The following is a 16,121-nucleotide window of genomic DNA, read 5'->3' on the forward strand; positions in this document are numbered from 1 at the left end:
AATGTTATACGTCAACTGTACCTCAATAAAAATTTTTTATAAGAAATAAAGATGACTTTTCACCTCTATCCTGTTACACAGTTGGTGTGTTTTTTTTTTTTTTTTACTGTCATTAAGTCAGTTCACATCACACCATAACACCCCTACCTAGGACTGAGTTCTTAATCCAAGTTTATTCCCATAGAATTTTCAGGACTTTTCTTGAGCCAAATCAGACCCTTTCTCTCAGTTCCTGTATGTCCTCTCCCTTCTCTGTACCAGACAGTGCTAGGTTGAGTGCTGTAAATACACATCGCACCTTAATCCCCTTACAGACTTGGAATAGGTATTATTTCTCCCATTTTACAGATGAGGCACTAAGCCTCATAGGCCTGGAAGATGGTTTTGGGATTTAGCATTTAGTTTGTGGGGTTTTTTTGTCTTTTTTTTGTTTTTTGCGGTACGCGGGCCTCTCACTGCTGTGGCCCCTCCCGTTGCGGAGAACAGGCTCCGGACGCGCAGGCTCAGCGGCCATGGCTCACGGGCCCAGCCGCTCCGCGGCATGTGGGATCTTCCCGGACCGGGTCACGAAACCGTGTCCCCTGCATCGGCAGGTGGACTCTCAACCACTGCGCCACCAGGGAAGCCCTAGTTTGTTTTTAAATATTGAATGTTGAATGTATTGCCTTTTAGATTTTGAAAATGCACATCAGGGCAATTCTGTGGGAGCATGGGGCTTGGTAAAAGACAGATCCCATCCCAGTTCACAGCCCCTTTTACCCACTCAATCTACCTCCTCCTGGCCTGCTATTTCGGCCGCCGCTTGAAAAGGTGCAGGAGCTCAGGTCAGATCAGCACCAGGTGAATCTCTTGATGACCCTGGGAGGACCCGCTGCTCGAGAATGTCAAGACAGCCTCCTGGACGGGATGTAAGACACACCTCGTGAAGGCTGTTAGCCCCACCACTCCTCGAGAAAGGCCTCCTTTGTGGGCTTCCCTTCTACCCAGCAGCGGGCTCGGGGCTTTTGGGGACTCAGGTCAGTTTCTCTACCCTTCTTGTTGCCTTGTTTCTAGCGGGGCCAGGGCCCCTGCCTTTCTCTTCCTTAACCTGTTCACTTGAGTTGCCCACACAGCTGTGCCTCTGAGCTGAGTGAGAGGTGTGGATCTTCATGGCTTGTCCCGCTTAGAGGGTCCTTTCTGCCAGTGGGGTTGGATATCTTATTTAAACCGTTTAACTCCCAAAGCTGGAGCAAGGCAGAAGATTGTATAATTACCAGTTAAAATAGAGGCAGTTTAGAGAGGTGGGCTGCAGCAGGGCAAACAAAACGCAAAAATCTTCATTTTGCCCCATTGATCTGGCTTAGTTTAATTCGCTGTATAATCCTGTAGCCTTTCCTTGAACGGTAATCTTTTAAGCCAGACCTTAGAATGTACTTCCCTAGTAAAACCCTGTCATTTTGAGAAGGAAAAAGAGTAAACAACAAAGACTTAATTTTATTTCAGCAAGGTTTTGGGGTCCCACTGGTCGGCAAGGCATCAATCTAAATGCCTTGGGAGGCTATTTTTATTTAAATGACTTTTTAAAAAATTCCAGAAGAGATTTCACCCTGATAGGAGATTCAGACATATTTTAAGACAAAGCCAAAAACTCATACCAAGCAGATTTAAATAAATAGTGAATAAAAGTACCTGTGACATACTGTGAAAGTACAGGGGAAAGAGATCAAGTACAGTGTTATGAATGAAATGGCGTTTTAGCCATTTCTGAAAAGATGAGCACGATTTGGGTAGGAAGGTGGGGTCAGGAGGGGCAGGGTGCCAGGCTCAGCGAGCCGCAGAGAGACATGGAAGCGTGACTCATGCTACTGTGACCCTGTGTTGGGAGCTGAGTCTGGAGTGGGAAAGAAAAACTAGGGTGGAGGCTATACATGACCAGAGAATCTGGGCTTTATTCTCTTCCACAGAAAGAATGGCAAGCCTGAACATTTCTGACATCTGAGAATGAGTGATGTGTCCCTCCATTTAAATGGAGAAAAGATAACCTTTTGCATTATAAAGGATGAATTTAAAGGGCCCAAGAGAGAGGATGAGGGAGACCCTTTAAGGGAGGCCATTATACAATATTTGACCCTGTGAAGGGAAAACCAGACCAAGGGCAAGGAGACGACTGTTGATCAACTATTTTAGAGGTAACTGCGGTGGCTGACAGGACGTGGCATATAAGAAGGGAAACTGATGATTTTCAAGGTTTTAAATAGAAATTCAGGATAATTGGGGGGTGGGGGTAAGAATGCTGCTGCTCTTCAATGAAATAGAAGGATCCAGAAGTGAAACATTCGTTCTGTTGGAAGAAAAGTGACGGATTTAATTTGGGACTTTTGGTAGGATATTGGAAATCCTGATTGGCAACTCCAAAGAGAAGGCCAGGCTAGAGAGAGAATTTTTGAAACTGAGTGCCTTGAGGTCACACTTGAAGCCAGGGGCAATTTGGATCTCCACGGAAGATTCTACGTCCAGAATACGGGATTGGACTCCTCACAGGTACTGGCCATCAACAGTGAGGGGCTGCTCAGAGAGCCCTCGGCGCACGGAGGCTCGTGAGTCTGTGTCCAGGCTGCTCGGCAGAAGGCACCCCCGTCTAGGAGCCTTCACGGAGTGTGTCTGATAGCCCCTCTATGAGAGCGGTTTGGAAGTTCCCCAGCAGCAAGTCCTCCCAGGCTCGTTAAGAGACATCTCACCTGTTGCTGATGACGACATCAGCCTTATTAGTGATGCCTGCTGTGTACTTTCAGAAGGGGCGGCTGACCAAAACTGACTGCATATTTACAATCAGTGAGAATGAAAAAAAAAGAGGGCCTGAGGAAAACTTGAGGAATCTTTATTTTAAGGGAAGGAAAATGTGGTGAAAAAAGGTAGGAAATCCCAAGACTGGAGCGTTTCAAGGAAGGAGAGATTTTAAGTGAGGAGCAATGGAAGAGAACTAGAATAGGCTTTAGAGGAGATTAATAGATATGGGAGACGGGCAACTTTTGAAAAATATCAGTGTCCTGGTTGCCAAAGGAATTTTACTGTGCGGTCAGGAAGTAGAGTCGTCAGTATCGATGACTGTAGAAGTTGATAGTAAAGGGAACGTGAGAAGTGGGGTGAGAACCTGAGAGTGATGTAGGGAAGACAGGGTTTGATGCTAGAGTTGATAACTGTACTTGAGGGTTCACAGAAACGGCTAGAACAAATAACACTTGAACTCAATCGTAGTATTCAGTAAGCTGGTAGATACCTAGGAGCAGTTTTCCCAGGGAACCCTATCTAAACGTTGAGTTTGTGTTCGACTGTATTTATACTCCCTAACTTTTCCCTCCCAGTACTGTGCTAGATACTGTAGGGGAACCGAGAAAAATAAGGCGTGGTCTCTAAGGGGGAAAAAAAAAAAAAGACCTTTCACAGCTGGAGAAGATCTGAGTAGAGGGTGGATCACTGAAGCAGGGACCACAATCATGGATACGAGGGTTTGGGAAAGACACTCCAGGTGAGTGTGAGAAATCACAAAGACGGGAAGAAGCGTGGCATGCTCTGGGAGGGACGGGGCTTGTGATCCTTGTTTTGCGTGTGTTCACATACCAGGAAGGAAGGCAGGTCAGAAGGGGGAAGATCAGGTCATGGTGACCCCAAGGCTCCAGGCATGAGACTTGAATTGTTTCACTGAGGAAAACTTAAGAACGCGAATAGGGCGGTCACGTGATGTAAGGGGTATTTAAGATCTGACCAATGGGGTGTAGCCCACAACGACGTAGGAAATCCTCAGAACGGAGCTGTTACGTCTCAGTGCAGGGGAGAAAAGGACTGGATGACCGAAAAAACAAGCAAGCTAATAGATTCCTTGTGACCCCTATTCCAAAAAGGAAAAAAAACCAGCAGAAGCCGCCCTGACTGAAATAATCAGAGCCAGTAGCCGGTCTGTCAATGAAAATATTAGTTAAGGTGAGAAAATGATACGTCACTTGTATGTAGATGAAAACTTTAATGAAAAACGTAAGGTATATCTGTTTGACACATTTTTGATGTAAGGCTGGGGTTTCCTCTGAGCCTGCTTACTAGAATGCGGTGGTCTGTCTTGCATAAGTGCCACACATTATGTATCACTTAGGATTTCCAGTATTGCTGTTTTTAAGAGTGAGAACCTTTTTTTTTTTTTTGCGGTACGTGGGCCTCTCACTGTTGTGGCCTCTCCCGTTGCGGAGCACAGGCTCCGGACGCGCAGGCTCAGGGGCCATGGCTCACGAGCCCAGCCGCGCCGCGGCATGTGGGATCTTCCCGGACCGGGGCACGAACCCGTGTCCCTTGCGTCAGCAGGCAGACTGTCAACCACTGCGCCACCAGGGAAGCCCAAGAGTGAGAATCTTTAAAAAGAAAGAACTTTTAGCTTTATTGCAGTATAAATGACAAAACTGTAAGATATCAACTATACATTGTGCTGATTTGATATGTTTCCATTGCGGAAGGCTGCCCCTCGTTTAGTTAATTAACCCATCCTTCACCTGGGGAGAATCCTAGTACAAACAAAGCAAACTGAGGGCAGGCTCTTCCCCAATTATAGGAGTCTAGTCCTTGCCAAATTCCGCAGTATTTTGATTTGTTTTTAAGCAACTAGTCTTTTACATCTTCGATTGTACTCACTATTTATAGAAGTAAGAACCCTGTTTCTTTTCACAACTATATTTAATTTTATGTAATATCTAATTGAATTATGTAGTTCCAATAACAAGCATAACTGGCATCAAGACGTTGGGCAACACAGTTGGGTGTTGGTACAGAGGTAGGTGGAGAGAGCAGAAGGTCCATGCTGTGGGTAGAGTCTTGAGTGGAGGTCCATTGAGGGGGCCTTCTGCTTTTCCTCAAATTTTCTTCTTTTTTTTTTTTTTAATTGTAGTTATGTATAATTATACAATTATTTATTTATTTTTGACTACGTTGGGTCTTCGTTGCTGTGTGTGGGCTTTCTCTAGTTGCAGCGAGCGGGGGCTACTCTTCATTGCGGTGCGTGGGCTTCTCATTGCAGTGGCTTCTCTGTTGCAGAGCACAGGCTCTAGGCACACGGGCTTCGGTAGTTGTGGCTCGCGGGCTCTAGAGTGCAGGCTCAGTAATTGTGGCACACGGGCTTAGTTGCTCCACGGCATGTGGGATCTTCCCGGCCCAGGGCTCGAACCCGTGTCCCCTGCATTAGCAGGCAGATTCTTAACCACTGTGCCACCAGGGAAGTCCCTTCCCTCAGATTTACTCAGGTGTGCACCTTGTAAAATTTCTCTAGATGCTTTATTTCTGGAATGTGTTTCAGGGCATGTCTTTTACATAGGAATGCCACTGCTTATTAGAACCGGTCCCTAGGTTTGTTTGCCCCATGCAAATTGCTGACCATGTGTTAGTTGTTGGGATCTCTGATTCTGCCCGTGTTGATTTCAGCTGGGGATTCCCAGCAAAACTGCTAGTCCTGGCTTAGGATACCACAAAGCTATGGAAACAGCGCAAGGCCAGAATAGTGCTAAGTGTGCTTACTAGTAAACCCTGGTCATATTTACCTCTGTACTTGTTTGTCTGTGCTTTAAAACTAGAGATTCATTTTCAAGTTTATTGCATTGCAAATTGTGTTTGCAGCATGTGTATATTGCTTAGCTAACTGGGTCTCAGAATTCTGTTTTAGCTTTATTTTTAGCTTTATTGACTTGGCATTAAATAAAGCAGGACAGTCATATTTGACAAATAGCCTTGTGTATACTTAGAAGTACCATACAGATACAACGTGAGCAAATCTAAATCTGAAATTATTGTACATTTCCCAGCTGGCTTCTCAGCTTTAACTGGAACCAGACATTCCTCTACTGACACTCTCATAATGTGTGTGTGTGTGTGTGTGTATGCATGTGTATGTGTGTGTACATATCTGTATGTGTGCTCATATGCATGTATCTATATAGCCTAACCAGATACTTGTGTGTGTTGTGTTTATGGAACTGTGGCCTCCTTGAGACCAGCTACTCTCTCCTTCACACAGTATACTCTTTGCATATCCTGTTTGTTTCCTGTTATCCTTTTTTGTTTCCTGTTTGTTCATCGTTTCTAGTAATGACATCTCAGGCCTACGTACTACCTCATGACCTTCATTCAGCTTCAACTGTCACACCGATGTGGAATGCTCGTTCACATTTGTAGTTCGAATTCCTAAGGGAAGTGAACTAACTCAGCCAGTCAGTCTCACTTGGGTTTATGCAGAGACCCTCAAGCCAGGCCCTGCACAAGCCTAAAGACAGCCCATCCTAAGAACAGGGGCCCATTCCCAGTCCCACAGGGTGAGACCAGGGCAGGGAGGAGTTGCTTAATTTGGAACGTAAATGCCAGGCAGGATGTGCTGAGGGTAGGACAGTTTCCCTTACACTCTAGGATGGCGTGAAAGATAAAGGCTGCTATCGGTTATTCAAAGGGATGTTTTATATACATACAAGCAGTCTTTTCTTTGCCCCATTGCAACATGTACAAATTTCCATTACTGTGATAGCGTTAAGAAAATCAGTCCCCCAACCACAAATTTCGGTTATCATATGTATTAGTTTGCTTGGGCTACCATAACAAAGTACCGCAGACTGGTTGGCTTAAACAACAGAAATTGATCTTCTCATGGGTTCTGGAGGCAATAAGTCTGAGATCAAGGTATTGTCAGGGTTGTGTGTCTGTGTCCTAAACTTCTCCTCTTAGAAGAACACCGGTTAGAATGGATTAGGGTCTGCCCTAATGACTTCATTTTACCTTAGTTAACCTCTTTAAAGGCCCCGTCTGCAAATACAGTCACATTCTGACTGTATTTGGACCTCAACATAAGAATTTTGCAGGAGGACACAATTCAGCCCCTAACACTGTGGTATACTAACTGTGTAAATTATGAGCTGTGCTGCTAGCTCTTCAGTCCACAAATCACTATATAAATAACAGATGCATATCATGATCAGTGACCAATCACCTCACTTCTTCCAAAGTGTGCTGGTGATTGGTCACTGAGCATCTGTTGTTCAGTCCACTTACAGACAGCAAAGCATGCGGTTGTGGTGCCTCCTCATGTCCCAGTGATAAACCCACAAAAATAATCAGGAGAGGAAAGTGAGCACCAAACGTGAAAGTGGAGCAAAGAGACAAAAAGTAACAGCACAGGAAGTGAAATGGGATGTATTTAGAAGATTTGAAAAGGGCAACATCAAGCTGAAGATAGGAGTCCTCATGAAACTACAATACAAATCATACTGGAGAAGCCCGATGAATACAAAAAGCAAGCTGGAGTCACCTTAACGTATTTTAGTGTAAATCGCACTAGGAACGTGAAGCCACTTATGGTTGAATTTGAGTATTTACTTTGGATTGAATGAAGACTATGACAATAATGAAAAAAAAATCCAATCAGTTTGCCTAGTGTTCAGGCCGAAGTGTTGAATTTAGTTGCCACGTTGAAAGAAAATGATAATTACAAGGAAACTGGAGAACATACTACTGCCGGTAAAGGCTGGTTTCATCATTTCAGAAATAGGCATGAATTGATTATTGTTGAGTGGGTTTGGTGGTGCTGCCAGGGCACATAAGGGCATGACTGTGAAATCTGCACCCGCCTTCGGAATGGAATCCAGCTATTGGGCCAGAGGAACTTAGTGAAGGCGAACTTACCGAAATAATGAAGAAAATGGTTGTGATGGAAAAGATGAAGATGTCCCAGAGGAAGTGACACCAGTCGAAAAAAAGAGAAAAGTTCACCTTAAGGGAACTGAGAGATGTCAAGACTTTGAAAGGGCAGAGGATAAAATGTTGAAAGCGGATCCCTGGCAATTTGCCAAGGCTTAGAAAAGACTTGCTCTGTATCCTAAGCTATTTGATGGGAAGAAAAAGAAGCCAAGTGCTCTCCAAATCTTCTTGATACATTTTCTACCATTTTAACTTCTTGATACATTTTCTACCATTTTAATGTCATATTTCTAATGTTTTGAATTAGTGTTCTAAATACTCGTTTGACTGTTTTTCATTTCCCTGTACGTGCATAACCCACAGTAAGAGTTTTTAGTGCTTTGATACGAGTTTGTCAGTGTCGTGGAATGATCATAATTTTCCTATTGATTATCGGAATGACTTCGTTCGGTTTCAACTTGCACTGTCATTTGTATGGTCCCTCACTTCCATGCAAAACAAGGACTGCATACGTGTGTGTGTATGTGTGTGCGCGCGCATGTGTGTGTATGTGTGTCTGTCTGTCTGTCTTTGCTGGAAGTCTTCCTGAGATGTACCATGTTATGTTTTCATTTGTGTTGTTCACCTAAGCCTAAGCCTAAGCCTAAGCCTAAGCATCATTTAGCCTTTTCCTGATTCAGAGTCATCCTTTGTGCTGTAAAGTAGAATAACCTCCAAGTTAGAGTGTGGTTTATGCAGCCAAACTTCCAGATTTCACGTCCTGGGTCTGTGACTGATTTAATTTTTTCTTTGAAGTATAGTTGATTTACAATCTTACGTTAATTTCAGGTGTACGGCATGGTGATTCGGTATTTTTAACAGATTGTACTCCACTAAAAGTTATTACAAGATAATGGCTGTAATTCCCTGTGGTATGTAGTGTATCCTTGTTGCTTTTATACAGAGTAGTTGGTATCTCTTAATCCTGTACGCTTGGTCCCTCTGTGCCTCAGTTTCCTCATCTGTAAAATGAGGACGATAACAGGATCTCATAGGGTTGTTGTGAGGGTTGAATGAGCAAATGTGTATAGAGCACAGAGTGCCTGGCCACGTGGTGAACAGTGTGCGAGCTGCTACTCCTGCTGTCAGTGGTGGTGGTGGTAGTAGAAGGATTCAGGATGCCACGTATCTTAAGATGTATTGAAATTGATGTGCTTTCCTTCCTCTACGAAATGGCCTCAAACCACTGTGCTCTTGATTTCTTGTGCTGCTTTGCTTACGTGGCCTCCTCCCCTGTAACCTGGCTCTTGGAGGCCTTCTTTACATCTACCTCGAGCAGAGCAAGCACCCCACTCATAACCCCCGTCTCGTTTGAATTTCGTGCTTTAACCGTGGTGGGTTTACAGATGAGAGAATTGGTCTTGTGCTGGTGGCCCGTACGCCTGGGTGAGGGCTCCGTTCCTCCTGGACGGCCTGTCACGGGGAAGCCCAGAAGAGCAATGCTTGTTTGTCTCCAAGACTTGCACTTCGCCATTTGGCATCATCTCCAAATGAGGTTATACTCCTAATCATTGTGTTTTACCTATCTGTCTCAGAAGCATTAAGTTGTTGTTTGTAAGCATTGACATTGTACTGCAATCTGTTACCTTCTTTTGGCATGTCTTCATTCTTTTAGTATCCTGAGAACCTCAAAGTACACAGGTGGCCCAGGCCCCCCAGAGAAGCCCTGATCTAGAAACAAGCAGGTGGAGTTCTGGCTCTTAGGGGTTGATAGGAACTGGATGTATGGGCTCAGGGTAAGAAAGTAGAAGTGTATTTCTTTTAATTCTCCACTGTTGCTCTAAACCTCTTGCAGGCTCCCAAGTTCTCTCTTGGGTTCTGTGGTTGATTCCACCAAGGGTGCTGGAGCAAAGCACGTGCCTAACTCGCAAGAACAGAGGTGTATTTAATACATTAGGTTTGTAATGTGGTAGGGTCTACGGGACCAAAGGTTTTGGGGGGCCACCCTCCACTAAATCCAAGTCATTCTCTGGATCGAGTATTATGCTTAATACTGCCCAAAAGGTCCATAGTTGGTCTTGTGGCTGAAATAGTTTTTATAGTCCCTCTACTTTTTCCTCTGCCCAACCTCAAATTTCTTTTACCTGAAACATGTGCTAATCTACCTTGTCTCATCTGTATAAAGTGTGGTTCCCCTTTTCCCCTCCTCCTCCAGGTGTCCTTATGTGGCTTCCTCATGCCATTAGTGGGGAAAGAAAGAGCCTTGGGTCATTTTTGCAAAAGTGATCTAAAGTTGTCAAACAAGAAACTGAAAAGCTCTCAGTACCAAAAATTCAGTTAAACTGAGGCTCCATCTGCTTTCCCTTAATGGCCAGCGTTGTACATTTCAGCCCCCAACTCAGGGAGAGCTGGTATCCCCGTTGCCTGACAAATGAGTGAAATAAGAAATGAGGGTCTTTTAAATTATCATCAGTTAATTGCACCCCAGAGGGAAAAAAAAATTTTTTTAACTATGCTAAAATCCTTAGCCTTCAGATTAAGCTGTTTCATTTGTTGAGTGTTTGAGGCATTTGTTAACAACAGTATAAAGTCTGTGTACAGGTATTTCCTTACATCATGGATATTTCCTTAATAACATTGAATGAGTGAATAATTGAGGACTTTGGAAAAGGCTTCTAGTCATTGGCCAGGACAAGACCAAACGTGCTTCTTGTTGAAATACTGTAAGGTTTGAGTTTGGAAGGAAAGCTAGCAGGATTTCACTAGCATTGTGTGTTGAGGTGTTAGGATGCGTATGAACCTGCAGTTGTTGGGGATTTTTCCTTAATATTGAATTTGGTTTCTTTTTCGGGGACTTTTTCATTGGGGTAAAAAACACATAACGTAAGATTTACTATTTTAACCATTCTAAGTTTATATTTAAGGCCATTGTTGTGCATCCATCACCATTCTCCACTCCAGAACTTTTTTCATCCTCTCACACTGAAGTTCTGTACTCATAAATCAGTCACTCCCTGTACCCCTATTCACTTGTTCCCTGAGGGCCACTGTTCTCCTTTCTCACAGAAGTGGAATCTACAATATTTGTCTTTCCGCGTCTTGCTTATTTCACCTCTGGAAATTTGATTTTTTGCATGCTTGTTTAACAGATTGCTTTCAGGGGTGGTAATTGTTGACCTCAAAAATGAAACAATTATTTTACCAGCAAAAGGAGCTTGTTCAGGAATAGCAGAGGATCATTATTCAGGACAAGCTTGCTGTAACAAAAACCACAGGCAAGTCCAACAAACAAAGGAGAGGAACGTTATTTTATGGAGAACAAGGAGGAGGTTGGGAGGGGTTGTTTTGAATAAAATTCCAATGGAGAGAAGGGAAAGTTCAGAGTGATAATGTTTTCTCACTGGCTGAGTTGCTGGGTTAGTAGATTTCTTATAAGAGATGCGATGTACAGTTGACCCTTGAGCTCTGCCGGGGTTAAGAGCACTGACCATACCAGCAGTCAAAAATCTGTGTGTAATTTACAGTCGGCCCTCTGCACCTTCAGGTCCTCTACACCCAACTTGGGATTCAACCAAATGCAAATCATGTAGTGCTCTGGTACAATATTTACTATTGAAAACAATCATTGTGTAAGTGGACCTGTGCAGTTCAAGCCCATATGTTGTTCAAGGGTCGCCCATACATCTGTTCTGCTTGGGTCCTGTAACTGGTGGTTCTGTCCTGTTGACGATTCTTCTCTTGGGCCCTTTAATGGCAGTTCTTCCTGTAATTGACTGTGGAGTGGGGCTTTGTGAGGGCTCCCCCTTGTGGCCTCCTGACTCCATTTTCATGAGGCTTCCCTTTATTTTCACATGATAATCAAAAACTTAACAATTGTCCAGTTTCAGCCGTGGGTCTGAAATTCTGCATCCGAAATTGTTACTGTCTTTATTAAACTGAGTGACTAAAATGATGTGGCGTTTTGATCAAGAGCTCCACGTTCAATTTTTTGTTGTTAAATATTCCTATTATAAGAAAGTTTCTCATACAAGAAATCTTAAATTTTTCTTTAAAAGTCCACTTATTGGTTGTTGCTGCTGCTGCTGCTATTAATAGCTCTGATTGTTTGGAGGTTCATTACCTGTATTATTTGCTTCCAGGTCTTAGCAGGGCTTGAGGGAGGTTTAGTCTCCCTGAATACTGAAATCAAGTTTAGTGGTCCCCAGGAAGCACTGGAATTGACATGTAATTAGCAACAATCCTGTCTTTACTGCTTAGCCCTCATTAAAATACTAAATTTCACATTTCATATCCAAGAGATGCCCCATGCATTGTCTAGAATTGCTCTTGAATTGCTCCTTTCATTTTTTCTTAAGATGGTCTGTTCCACTGTAAGGGCTGTGCTGCACCGCTTGGTGAATTTGGAGATGCTGAGTGGAAAAGACAACCACAGTGAAACAATGCGCCCGGAGTTGGCTTGTGGCTTTTGTTTGCTTGTCCCTGTTTACCTATTCATAGTCATGGATCCCTTCTGCTGCTGCCTGGTATTGTGGAGTTACATATAATAGCACCCTACTATACCACAGGTTGAGAAGAGCAAAGATAATGCACACTTTCTGGACTGTTCATTTTTCACTAAAAGATGTAGTGTGTGTCAGGATGACAGAGGGGCACGGCTGGACCCACGTGCAGCTGATTCCCGGGTCTGCTGTGTGCTCTGTGAGCTGCAAAGTGTTTCCTTTAAAACGGCTAATCCTGCACGACCATCTCCTGCATTTTGTTATCAGAACCTAGACACAAACACACACACACACACACACACACACACACACGCTGCTTTCTTAACTCATTGGGGAAAGAGCCACTCTGTATCTCATCCTTGCACATCCTGTGTCATGGTCATGTATTCTTAAAAAAAAAAAAAAAATGAAAGAGAAAGAGAAAAAGAAAAGGGGGGTGGGGGTGGAGAAGGTTGCCATCCAGTGGAGGAAAGAGTAATTCCCAGCTTCATTCAGGAAAAAACGCAGGCTGAAATATGCTTAACTATTTTAACTTGGCTGGGGATTTTTTATCACCAGAAGGGTTTTTTCCTTAGTGGCATCGGGACCCAAATGGGTGCCATGTGCCTTTAAGGGAAGAAGTGCCTCACCAAACTTCGCTGTAGTTGTGTCTCACCGTTTGGGTAGGGAAGGAAAGTGTTAATTTCTTATTTGTACACTTTTTTTCCCCCGACTTCCTTCCTATTCACTTCATTAAATCTAGAGGCAGTTCAGCATGGGAGCCGTCTGTATGTTGAATTAGGGCTCGCACTCTTGCGCAACACGTCACCAGTCGGAAACTGGGGGTTTGCTTCTGTGATTTATTTCAATATTGTGCTGGTAAAAGGTTTGGAAGGGAATTCTTTGTGGGGTAGTACTTGAGCATTGTGTAGCAAGTTTTGTGTGTGTGTCACTCGCCCCTAGCCCTGAGTGGTGTCAGTGAAGCCAGTTGAATAAATAATTTTTTGAGGAGAATAGTTTAAAATTTTCCATGCATAATTTTACTTACAGGCAGGAGTAATCTTACTCCACTCGAAGTGCGAAAAGCACGGGGAAATATTGAGTGAATTGATTTCCATTAGAAAAAGACCCTTAGAAATCCCTGAACATAAAGCACTGCATATGGATGTGTTTGGGGTCTTTGGGGAGGAGGGAAGATGTTTTGTAGTTCTCTGCATTCCTGCATAAAACCTTAATTTAAGGGGAATAATGGTCAGTACTTTGTGTGTTTCCTTATGATTCCAAGACCGAAATTTACTAAGAATCTGCACGTATTAGCAATTGTAATAAAAATCGTTTCACTGGTTCTTTTTGCAGTTTAATTTGTTTTCGCTTCTTAGCTACTCCCAGATTTAGAGACTGAAAAGTCCAAATATCACAAGCTTATGCTTTGTTCCTTTTTTGCAAAATTAAGGGGGGAGGAGGTAAAGTAGAAATATTCTTTTCACAGCTTCCCCCTCATCATTTATCCCACAGAAAAGAAAAACAATGAAAAATTTTACAGCATGAAACTGAAAGTGAAGTGTCACAGTTGTTTGGGATTTTCTTTAAAGAGAATAACATACTGTATTAAAATATTTGAGAACATGCACATTGCTTTTACTTACATGCATTTAATGAAAAAGTCTTTTATCCAAAAAAAAAAAAAAAAAATTCATCTTAGACTGCTCCAAAACCATGCAGCCTATTTTTTTTCAAGGCACTAAAATGAGCTTTAAAATACAAAAATAAAAGCATACCTGGTTTTAATTTTTAAAAAAATAAATTAGAATATTAATTTGTTTTCTTAGTGGCTTAATTGTTCAAATGCAAGTAAGAATCAGAAACCACCTGAGCTAAAATCTCTAATTCTGCTGCCTGGAATAATAAGGGGAAAAAAATATGATAAGTAGTTGTCAATATTAAAACAGGCTGAAGGAGGAAGGCTTCGGGCCTTGTAGTGGGTAGAATGAAACAGCAGATTTGAGTATCCACAATCCTTTCAGTATTAAATTTTCAGTAAAATAAAATTACTTGTATATGAAAACATAGCCTTTCCCCAGCTCTCTTTTTTTTCCTGATCAGCTGATGAAGAGACTAGCAGCTCGCTGCTTTGCTGGCTTGTTAATTTTATCCCCACTAACTGTGATTTCCGATAGCCGGCCTGCTGATAGTGGTAAGGTAAATATCCTTTTTCGTTGCCGTCTTGAAGATTCAGTAGAACTACATCCCAGGCATGTGTAGGTGTGTAACACATCAAAAGCCGGTGTTCTCCGTATTTCTGTGTGTAACTGGGTGCTTGAGGAGAGCAGTACCATTAACTGTTGACAAGCCTTGCATGCTGTATTTATTATTAGCATGTTCAGCCTCCAAGATTTGCGGGACAATTTCCTCTTCTTGATCTTCGCTTTAGCTGCAGTGTGTTTAGCTGTATAGTGGGTGTCCTGCTTTTAGGCAAATGAATGTTAATGAAATAACGGTGGAGCTTTTTTTTTTCCTTTTTCTTTTCTCTTTTTCCTCATAACCCATCAGACCTTGCCTCCTTTATAGTGGTTATCATCTGAACACTGTAGGATCGTGATGGAAATTGTCTTTTGATTATTAAGGCCTAGGCTCAGACTGTCCCTTTAGGATTCTGTCTGTGTGCATGTTGCTTCTCTGGGGTTGCACGTTGGAAGATGCATAGAAAACCTTTTTTTTTTTTTTTTTTTTTTTAAAATCCCACTGGCATTTTTAACATGCCAGGTTGTTTTGTGTTCTGCACCAGGTTTTCTTCACAAAACCTTTCTTTTTCAGAAGGCATTGTACATAAGTGAAAGAAATTATGTCTGAGCTGTAATCACTCTTTATATTGATTGTTATACTCACATGATCATAAATATTAGCCATGTTTGGTGCTGTGGAGAAATGAAGGTAATTGCCTGATGATTAGAGCTCTTTTCAGCCACGAGACATACTGGAGGCAATATTAAGGGGCAGGAGGAACAAATAACATCACTTATTTTGTGTAAGAAACCAATCTCGAAATGTAATTTCAAGGTCTTTTTAAAAATCTTCTTTTCCATGGTCAAATTTTCTCTTACCTGTTGTTGTTTTTTTCTTTGCAGTTTTTGTTTTTGTTTCTGTTTCTTTCCCTTTATTCTTCTTAAGTTTTGAGATTTCCTAGGGGGAAAAAAAAAGTTTAAACTTCTGGGTCTGTCACATGGATCTTTTAGCCATTTATGAACAGGTTTCTTTTTATACCTGGTTGTTTTTATAGCTATTTTATTATCTCTCTGCATTAGTGCTGCTGGCTCTGGTTTAAAGCAAGCGTTTGCAGGTAATTGGAAAAAAGTGTTTTTTGTTTGTGTGTGTGTTCTTGATCTGGATGGTTTAAGTGCGTTTACCCAGGAATGTGGCTTTGTACTTCCTGTTTCCTTGTTTACTAATTGCTACGTTAGAAGAAAATCTGGATGGAATTTTGATTTTGTGTTGTGAATCACGATTAAATTGATGTTAAACCTCAAAGAAGAGAAGATCAAAGCTTATATGATTGTAAGGATGTAGTCTTAGGGAAATTTCTTCTTCACTCACCCCTTTTTTTTTGGTTTCCCTTTTACCTTCTACGGTAATGAGACAGTAAAGGTCTTTATCTTATATTGAGCTGAAATGTCATTTGGTTTTAGTTATCTTCAAACACTGAAATGTATAGATCTTTTCATATTTGTCACATTCTTTGCTATTAGTGTTTCGGGCCTTCGCCTATTTTGCTCATGAAACAGACTTGGGTTAAAGATGCATTTATATCCAATATGGTGGTCTTCTATTTTTTCTTCTTACTTCACTGATTACTGTTAACTTTTACTTTTTTTTTTTTTTTTTTTTTTTTTTTTTTTTTTTTTTTTTTTTTTTTTTTTTTTTTATTTTTTTTTTTTTTTTTTTTTTCTTGTTTTTTTTTTTTTTTTTTTCTTTTCT

The 16,121-nt window shown here is 42.0% G+C and overlaps 1 protein-coding gene across 3 annotated transcripts in view; it reads left to right on the forward strand.

The window, feature by feature from the left end:
• SMARCA2 (SWI/SNF related BAF chromatin remodeling complex subunit ATPase 2) overlaps window positions 1–16,121 on the forward strand; it is a 173,887-nt gene that overhangs the window by 123,902 nt on the left and 33,864 nt on the right. The window lies entirely within an intron of this gene.

This window comes from Neophocaena asiaeorientalis, unplaced genomic scaffold (genome assembly GCF_003031525.2).
Source record: "Neophocaena asiaeorientalis asiaeorientalis breed wild unplaced genomic scaffold, Neophocaena_asiaeorientalis_V1.1 scaffold256, whole genome shotgun sequence".
NCBI classification, from domain to species: Eukaryota; Metazoa; Chordata; class Mammalia; order Artiodactyla; family Phocoenidae; genus Neophocaena; species Neophocaena asiaeorientalis.